This window comes from Medicago sativa, chromosome 7 (genome assembly GCF_051527215.1).
Source record: "Medicago sativa cultivar Bolivia chromosome 7, Bolivia_mono, whole genome shotgun sequence".
In the NCBI taxonomy this organism is placed as follows: Eukaryota; Viridiplantae; Streptophyta; class Magnoliopsida; order Fabales; family Fabaceae; genus Medicago; species Medicago sativa.
Genome location: NC_140755.1, coordinates 7,925,914 through 7,935,743, shown reverse-complemented (window position 1 = coordinate 7,935,743; position 9,830 = coordinate 7,925,914). Strand labels below are relative to the sequence as shown.

General features: G+C 30.7%; 1 long non-coding RNA gene across 1 annotated transcript; it reads left to right on the top strand.

The window, feature by feature from the left end:
- Nucleotides 1–3,583: 3,583 nt before the first annotated feature.
- On the top strand, nt 3,584–7,075 carry LOC146903951 (uncharacterized). The gene is made up of 2 exons (XR_015017757.1): nt 3,584–6,697; nt 6,793–7,075. It is a non-coding gene; the product is annotated as an uncharacterized LOC146903951 (long non-coding RNA).
- The last annotated feature ends 2,755 nt before the right edge of the window (nt 7,076–9,830 follow it).

Genomic DNA, 9,830 nt, shown 5'->3' with positions numbered 1-9,830 from the left:
ATAATCTCATGCATTTTTATCATTCTTGCAATTTATTTATTTTCCAATATTTTAGTGTGTATTCTAGGTAACTGATGTAATTTATTTTCGCATTTTTATTTCTTGCTTCAGAATGCCCCTAGGATGGTATGTAATAGCTTAGTAATTGCACACACCGACACTTGCACCGACACCATATCACTTTATTTATTGCTTTACTCTCGCTTTATTTTCCACGTTGTTACGCTCGCTTTACCGTTAGTTTAGAAAAATCTTTTTACTCAAAAAAAATCAAATAAGCAAAAGTCAAAGCATTTTCTTAATAAACCTTGGATCCAAATCCAAGAGATTTTTTTTCCTTTATTTTCTTAATCAAATTCCTTAATGAACTTTAATTAAACTTAGACCAAATTTCATAAATAAAATGAAACAACCTCACTCCTATTTTATTCTTCTATGCCTTGAGGTCTCGCAACCCTTCTCAAAACCATTTTCAAAAAACTCTAAAAAATAACCCAACTCACGAATAATTTTTGAGAGTGAACTACGGTGGTTTTGATCCCTTTTAAGGGTACGTAGGCAGAGGCTTTATTCCTTTCAAATCAATCAAATAAAAATAACCAAAACTCCTACTTCTTCTCCCTCCATTCTTTCACTCATACTTTAATCAATAATTTTTCAAATAAAATAAAGTTAGAAAGAGGTTCTCACGGAGTACCGTGAACGACGCGGGTGCCTAACACCTTCCCGAATCGTAACCAACCCCCGGATCCAAAAAGGGTTTTTCAATCTCTTTTTCCCTTCCCAAGAATAAAATCGAGCAAGTCCGGTAGATTGAAGGTTCAAGTCCAATTAATGGCTTGACACCCGAAAATCTTGGTCTACACTGTTCGTATTATATAATCCGGAATTTTTGTCATTTTCGGATTATATAATTCAAAAACCCTCAGTTGTTTTTGGACGGTGGCGTTTCACCAAAGGTTTGGCTGGTTAGTGGAGCCATTAATGCATTTTTGGACGTTTTCTTTGACTATACTTATGACCTAGGACTTGTTTTAGGCTATAAATAGACTTGCATCTTGAACAAATTCCTTCATTCTTCACTTCACCTCTTTTCTTACATTTTCTTAAAAAAAAAAAAATAGTTTTTTAGGAGCTTTTGTTGTTTCATGGTCATTGTTGACAGTTCATATAACCGCTGCAATTGCTTTTCAGCTTATGCGGGGGTTATATAACGGTCAACAAGGACCTTTGACATCAAAGAAAACACAAAAAATCACATATTGTAACTGTTCAGATTTCTTTTTCCGAAAATGCTAACATTTTGGTTTGGTTTACATCATCCAGACCCGGGTATTTGTGTCTTTTTTCCAGGACAAGCAAGAAGAGAGGAGGGTGGGAAAAGTAATAGTCAAGAACTTTTGTGGTACTATTCAGACACACTATTTTAGGAAATGTCTCATATTATTTATGATCCAATGATTAAATAAAAAAATAAATTGATACTAAGTGCATAAATATGGTCAAAATCCCAATGATGCATTATATCCGTAGATAATTTTATGATATTCAAAAATATATTTATTTCCCTTTACTATCATGAAAGGATAAAAAAGTCATGAACTTTATTATTTATGATCCAATGATTAAATAAAAAAAATAAATTGATCCCAAGTGCATTATACTTGTGCATAAATATTGTTTCAATCCCACTGGTGCGTTATATCCGTAGATAATTTTATTATATTCAAAAATATATTTTTTTCCCTTTATTATCACGAAAGGATAAAAAAAGTTATGAACTTTTTTTGAAGGATAAAGTAATATCCGAAAAGTTAGTTAAAAAATATTCAATTCTTATGATTATCAAGTTTAATATTTGAACTTCTTTCTAGGTGTGGAAAGAACAAACACAACACACTTATATACTCAAGATACATTACTATTATAATTTTATGAAGGGTTTTAAAATTTTAAAAATGCTCCAACTATTTAATTATTTTTATGAGAGCATAAGTTTTATACACTATAAGTATATCAAATCTTATCCTATTTTTTAGATGCAAAGAACGAAAAATATGGCTGAAACACTGAAGTTTCTTTATGTTTTGATTCTATTTATTTCATTATTTCTTGTCCTAATAGTATGTGATTTTTCTTTTTTACCAGATTCTCAACCTTGTATAACAGATAAAGATTGTCCAAATGGGAAAAATTATATTGGTACGTGTCGTAGAGGCTACTGCAAACAGAGCCCACGGAGATGAATGAGTTTCTGCTCTAGCAAAATAATTGCAGATTATACTTTATGCTGAAATATTTGAGGAGCTGTCGTTTGGTTTTTCTGCATGCACCAAATAATTGTATTTTTCTTTTTTCTTTTTCAAATTTTATGGGATTTTAAATAAGACAGTGTATCCTTATCTCGTATATTTGACGGTATCAACATGGCATGAATTTCATATATATCACACATTTTTCCCAACTCCACCACTTAAGAGAATAACTTTAATAGCTAAGTTAAAAATTAATTTTCTTCAAAAATAGTTAAAAATTAATTTTTATCTTACTCTTTTTTTCGGTGTGTGTGTGTGTGTCTATATATATTTATATATATTGGGGATGTATCAAATGAGAGGGCTTTTAAAATGAGAGATGAGAGGAGATAAATTGATACTAAGTGCATAAATATGGTCAAAATCCCAATGATGCATTATATCCGTAGATAATTTGATGATATTCAAAAATATTTTTATTTCCCTATGCTATCATGAAAGGATAAAAAAGTTATGAACTTTATTATTTATGATCCAATGATTAAATAAAAAAAATAAATTGATCCCAAGCCAAAATTACCATTCACTTTCTAAACAAGTTTAATGAACGAGATGTAACTGATCCCATCATCAAACACAAATTGAACAAAAAAAAAACTGTATATAGACATGAAGGTGAAAATTGAACAAACTGAATCAATTCCTAATAAAAGTTTAAAAGAATCTAGTACTGCTGAAATGCGTGTGCAAACTGAGGACTCTTCAACATAAAATGTCGAGGATTTGCATTATTACACAAGTTTGAATCTTCCAAACCACTTTGCTCCGTTTTTACCTATTTTTGTCCGTATTTTAAAACGGCTCAATTTCTCTTCTTTTCGCTTTAACAAGTTAAAACCTTTCTCAGTCGTTGTTTAATCATTCAAAGTCTGTGATCTTGCAAGTAAAATTTTGTCCAGTTGAAATTGCTTTATTTGTCTTTTCAGGCATTTTAAATTTTTACGCGTGCTTTTAAAATATTTAAAGTCTTTTATTCATTTCTTTTTATAAATAAACCTTTTTAGGTAATTTCCTTTTTGTCCGCATGATTAAACCGTTTAAAAAGTTTTGTTCGTGTTTTAAAACACCGCATGTTTTAGTCGTCTCAGTCGAGATTTCGACAGCTTTAAATTTTATTATTACTTTTATCTTATTTTACAACTCTATTTTCTTTTATTTCATTTTTATGTCATTTTTATTTTTTTATCAACAATTTGTTTTGGCTTAAGTCCACTTGTTACATTGTTATTAGTCCAAAGAGCATCCAAAGCATTTTCTTTCTCTCCAAGTTTCATTAAGGGTAGTTTAGTCTTTAGTCTATTCATCCTTTTTTTAACCTAGTTTTGGCTATAAATAGTCTCCCAATCATTGATGAAGGGGGCTGCACAAACTCTCAAGAAAACACAATGCAAAAACGGCAGCCTCAAAAATAAGGATCAAAGACCCATTTCTTTTCAATTTTTCCCATGAACACTCATCATTATCTTTTCCCAGCAACATGAACATCTAATTCTGGCTTTCCCTTTCACGTAACAATAACTTCAACATCCTTTCATTTTCATTTCAACACCGATCGGCCTCATCACATGATAACTCAACCTTCAATGGTTCCAACAACACATCATCATATAACTCCTACACTCCAAAACTGAGTTCATCATAACACAAAACCGAATCTCTACAACATGAATCCGAATTCATTACAATCCAAATCGGTTCATCAGCTCTAACGAACAACAACAACATCCAAAGCCGAGCCAAATCCATAATTGGTTTAGAGAAGAAGGCAACTGGATTCAAGCACAAACACCTAAACTCCTACACTCCCAATCATTTGCATCTCGTGCATTTTTATCCAATTCATTCAAATAACTAAATTCTTATCTCATGCATATTCTTACTTTTTTTTAATTCATGAAGGCTTTTGAAAGATTTTACATCATGCATTTTGGGTGTGTTCAAATCATCTCATCAACTCATGCATTTTAAACCTATTTCGTGACTTTACTCCAAGCATTTTAAATACTTCAATCTCTATCACTTTTATTTTGCTTTAATGTTTCAAAAGGCTTTATTCCATGCATTTTTAAATGTTTTTTACTCCACAATATCTTTTGTTAATCTCGCTTTAATATTCCAATATCTACTTCACGCATTTCCTCAAAACTTCAACCTCACACATCTTATTTGATAAGTCATCCTAGTATGTCATACCTCTAAGCTTTCTTATTATCTTGCTTGCTTTAATTCTAGCATCATATCATGCATTTTTTTTATGCTCGCATTTTATTTTAACTCCATGATATTAGTATGTATAACTAGGAAATGGATGTATATTCTCATCATTGGTTTGTAGCTTGGCAAAGAGGCCATAGAATGTACCTAGGAATTTTTGTAATAATGTAGGTAACACAAGCACCGACACTTGCACCGACACTATAACTTTACCTATCGCTTTTATCTCGCTTTATTTTTTCACGTTATTACGCTAGCTTTCCGTTAATTAGGAAAAATCATTTTTATCTCAAAATCAAATAAGCAAAAATCAAATTATTTTTCTTAATAAACCTTGGATCCAAATCCAAGAGATTTTTCCTTTATTTTCTTAATCAAATTCCTAAATGAACTCTAATTAAACTTAGACTAAATTTCTCAAATAAAATGAAACAAACACACTTCTATTTTATTCTTCTATACCTTGAGGTCTCGCAACCCTTCTCAAAATCATTTTCAAAATCAAATTAAAATCAACCTAACCCACAAAAATATTTTTTATAAGAGAGAACTACGGCGGTTTTGATCCCTTTTAAGGGTACGTAGGCAGAGGCTTTATTCCTTTCAAATCGATCAAATAAAAATAACCAAAAACTCCAACTTCTTCTCCCTCCATTCTTTCACTTCAACTTTAAAACAATAAATTTTCAAATAAAAATAAATTTAGAAAGAGGTTCTCACGGAGTACCGTGAACGACGCGGGTGCCTAACACCTTCCCGAATCGTAACCGACCCCCGGATCCAAAAAGGGTTTTTCAATCTCATTTTTCCCTTCCCAAGAATAAAATCGAGCAAGTCCGGTAGATTAAAGGTTCAAATCCAATCAATGGATTGACACCCGAAAATCTTGGTCTACAGCATGACTCTGTTCAGGAAAATGTCCACTATGTACAAACGTTTTAGTTTCTAGGTTTGTCCAACATCTAAAACAAGAATTTCTCCCAAACCACCAATAACTTCTTTTTGTCAATTAAAGCAATCCAACTTTTCAATATAATGCAACCATATTTAAGTTTTGACAGAATAGAATCATGTAATGTTAGTATACATGTACAATTTGTAACCAAAAAAAGTATACATGTACAATTTGTTACTCTAAACAAGGGTTTTGTAATTTATCGACACATACATTGTGGGAAACAGAAACACAAAAATCGAAGGATGCAAACAAGTTTACCAAACCAAAAAATTCTCTATAAAAAAGTTGAATGCACATCTAACGTTAATCATTCTATGATGTCAACGTTTGCTGAGGGTGAGTTTTGAAGCGAAAAGTCCACCATGCCATCAGCTATATGGATGCGTATCGGTGCATCTTTACTTTAAGTGACTTCAAGTAACACAAACTGAACTCCGAATTTGGAACCTTGTTCTAATGCCAAAATGGTTAAGAAACCAAGAGAGAATTTCAATTACAGTTTGCTGCTCATTTTCGCTTTCGGTTAATTTATTAAAAACATGTTCATGTTATACTTCATGTTCATTTATGTTGTACATGATTTTAGCAAATGTCTCAGATTATTTATGATCCAATGATTAAATAAAATAAATAAATTGATCCTAAGTGCATTCTACTTGTGCATAAATATGGTCTGAATCCAATGATGCATTATATCCGTAGATAATTTTATGATATTCAAACATATATTTTTTTTCCGTTTATTATCACGAAAGGATAAAAAAATTATGAACTTTATTATTTATGATCCAATGATTAAATGAAAATAAATAAATTGATCCTATCCCAATGGTTCATTATATCCATAGATAATTTTATGATATTCAAAAATATATTTTTTTCCCTTTATTATCACGAAAGGATAAAAAAGTTATGAACTTTTTTTGAAGGATAATGTAATATCCAAAAAGTTAGTTAAATAATATTCAATTCTTATAATTATCAAGTTTAATATTTGAACTTCTTTCTAGGTGTGGAAAGGACAAACCCAACACACTTATATACTCAAAAGACATTTATCATTATAATTTTATGAAGGGTTTTAAAATTTAAAAATGCCCAAACTATTTGATTATTTTTATGAGAGCATAATTTTTATACACTATAAGTATATCAAATGTTATCCTATTTTTTAGATGCAAAGAACGAAAAACATGGCTGAAACTTTGAAGTATGTTTATGTTTTGATTATATTTATTTCAATATTTCTTGTCATAATACTATGTGATTCTGCTTTTTTACCAAATTCTCGAACTTGTATAACAGATAAAGATTGTCCAAATGGAAGAAATTATATTGGTAGGTGTCGTAAAGGCCAATGTCAACAGAGCCCATTGAGATGAATGAGTTCCTGCTCTAACAAAATAATTGTAGATTATACTTTATGCTGCAATATTCGAGGAACTGTCATTTGGTTTTTGTGCATGAACTAAATAATTGAATTTTCTTTTTTCTTTTCCAAATTTTATGGACTTTGAAGTTATATATGATTTTGTACTCTGAAATGTTGACAACGAAATGAAATAAGACAGTGTATCCTTGTCTCGTATATTTGACTGTATCAACATGGCCTGAATTTCATATATACACATTTTAAGTAAGATATGTAAAAGACTGAGATTTTATCATTCTTTAAAATTTTAAGTATCACATAAATACATTTTTGGGATGAAAAGTAAAGAAGAAACTTAATAAGAGAAAGTATGTCATTTTATAAAAGTTTTCGTTATGTTTCTATGAGTATTGATTTAGGTGACATAGATTTATAAGTTAATGTTTTTCTTATGTTGCTATTTGGTTTGATTTGGTTCGGTTGGTAAAATAAAAACCGCAATTCGAACCAAACCATGCATTTGAGTAAAAAAGCGATCCGAATACGTCCAAACCAAATACGGTTTTTTGCTGTTTCGGTTTGGATTGGTTCAGTTTTTGGTTTTTCTATTGGATTGGTTCGGTTTTGAACACCCCTAGATGTAACTGATCCCCGTCATAAAACACAAATTGAACAAAAAAAAGACTAAAATATGTTTTTTGTGCTTGCAAATATTGCTCGTATTGATTTTAGTCACTGTAAAAAAAAAAATTGCAGAAAAAAGTTCCTGCAAAATGGGACTATTTCAAAAAAAAAATATTTCGCAGAGACTTTTTTCTACAAAATGGGTAGAGTCATCTTGTGTCACGCATGTAAATGATCACAAAAGTGGGTTCATAGACTATTTTAAAAAACAAAAAAATTTGTAGGTATTTTTTTTTCTACAATTTTTTTTACAAGGACTAAAACCAAAAGAGGCATATTTGCAGGGACGAAAACTATTTTTTAGCCCAAAAAAAAAATAAATGTATATCGACTTGAAGGTGAAAATCGAACGAACTGAATCAATTCTTCATAAGTTTAAAAGAATCTAGTAGCAACAGTTCAAATAATAGTTCATATTCAATTAAATCAGTCAATATGCATCAAGGTTCGAGAAAAATGAGGCATCAAGAGAGGACAGAGGAGTTTACTCTAGCTGAGCTTAGAATAGCTACCAACAATTACTCACTAGAGAACAGCATTTGGAGCTGGAAGCTTTAGTTTTGTGTGTATAGTGCAAAATTAACCGATAGTCACGAGGTAGCAATCAAGAGAAAGAGACTGCATTTGAGTCAGAACTATCTTTGCTGTCGTCTAATGTTGGCATCTAATGTTGTTGTATGGTACCACATGCATGTATGTGTCGAGTATAGGCGCATTGCATATTGAAATGAAGTCTTGATGTGATACGTGAATGTTGTTTGTCGGTGGCAAGTAGATGTTTGCTTGAAATATTTGAGTTGGTTGAATGAATGTGTATATGGAAGTTAATTGTTTATGCAACTATTGAGAATTAATTTGACTTCTTTATATCCAATTATTATTTCTTAATTATGATTAATGTGAAGCTAACCTCCAGTGGTTTTTGCCGCCTACTTGTCTGTATGGATGGGTAGAGCCGTGCAGGATTAGCTGCCTTTGGTGAGTTGATGCTTGGATAGCGGGAGTTGTCTCGTTGTTGGTTGTCGAGTCTAGATCTTAGGCTCTGATTAGGGTTTAGTGTCCTTCTGTTCTATTGATTTCTGTTATGTTGTTGGAATTTGTCCAATGTCGGACTCAGAGGATTATTTTCGTATGTTGATGTTTTATTGACCATGGCATGTTGTGTTGGAAATATTATATTTGTATTCGTTGCTACTGTTGAGATATTATTTTATATGCACGTCGTATTTGAATTTTGTTTAGATCTATTTCTTGAATATTAGCCATATTCGAGTGTTTTATCGCTTTAATAGAAATAAGGCGTTACAATTCTCATTTAAGATACTCATTCTCATAGTATATGTCTTATATATATATATATATATATATATATATATATATATATATATATATATATATATTCAAATTCAACATCACTAAATTTGTTCCTTAAAAAAAATCACTAAATTTGCGAACTTTTAATGTATAATTTAATCTTTAAGCATGCAACAAATAGAATATGATTTGATCTGTTTATAGTGTATAACGAAGGTGCTGGAAACTCAAGAAAGGGCGGGTTTTAGTTGTATTTACTGTATTAAAATTAAAATAATTTTTTTCAACCAAAAACAATATTCTTTTTAAAACACATTAAACATTTTTTTTTGAAAGGAAAACACATTAAACATAAAACAACGTTTTAAACAGTTTTCTTATGCTTTTTATGATAAATGCTAAAATATTGTTATTTTTCGTAGCACTTATCGACTTGTTTTTGCAAGAAATCAATCATAAAAAACCTCAATTTGATACTCGTTTTTGTTAGTATAGTATCCCAGAAAGTTATTACGTCTAGTTTCTATACAATTTTATAGGCTTAAGACATTAAATGTACCACTGTAGAATAATCGAAAGTAACCACACATGCCAGAGTTATGCTAGAGTATCATAAAGACATCTCTAGATAACCAGGATTAACTAAACATGTATGCTTGATAATAGTTCTAAAAATTAACATTCAGAACACCTTTGACACATCAAATTGGAAATTTCTACTTGCGGAATTGCTTCAGTTTTGATGATAAATTTTGCAACTAGATTAGTACTATTTTGCATGTATGTTGTTAATACCGGTTAAAGGTATATTTGCTAGTTTTATTTTTAAGAAAGGTGATCCCTTGCCCCCTCTTTCTTAAGCTAGTGGAAGATGGTGAGCTTTTTCTCATTAGAGGTCGTAGAGGTTCCTTAGTCCCATCACATGTGATGTATGCATATGTTTTAATGATTTTCTTTAAAGTTACTCTTGCTA